Source organism: Notothenia coriiceps, unplaced genomic scaffold (assembly GCF_000735185.1).
Source record: "Notothenia coriiceps isolate Sejong01 unplaced genomic scaffold, NC01 NC01_scaffold00003102, whole genome shotgun sequence".
NCBI lineage: Eukaryota > Metazoa > Chordata > Actinopteri > Perciformes > Nototheniidae > Notothenia > Notothenia coriiceps.
Window position 1 is genome coordinate 106,014 of NW_011335803.1, and position 281 is coordinate 106,294.

At 50.2% G+C, this 281-nt stretch overlaps 1 protein-coding gene across 1 annotated transcript in view; it reads right to left on the reverse strand.

Moving 5' to 3' along the window:
- Positions 1-281, reverse strand: part of LOC104941085 (solute carrier family 12 member 3-like) — a 3,528-nt gene that overhangs the window by 2,848 nt on the left and 399 nt on the right. The window lies entirely within an intron of this gene.

Sequence of the window (281 nt, forward strand, 5' to 3'; positions counted from 1 at the left end):
TGCATGAACATATCAGAACTGCAAAACAAGAACAAAGACTGCTCTTACTTGACGTAGGAGGAACAATGAAATGAGAGCACGCTATGGTTTGCAGCACACCTAAAAAGAACTACCGTAATTTTCGGACTATAAGGCGCACCTGAATATAAGCCGCAGCAGCGGCATACCACTCTCGGTTCCACTTTTACTTTTGCGCGCTACCTGTCTCACTCTTTTCCGGCCTCCAGCCTTTCCTGCTGGAAACCGCCGCTTAAAGGGTGGGGTCCGCGGACCCGGCCAGT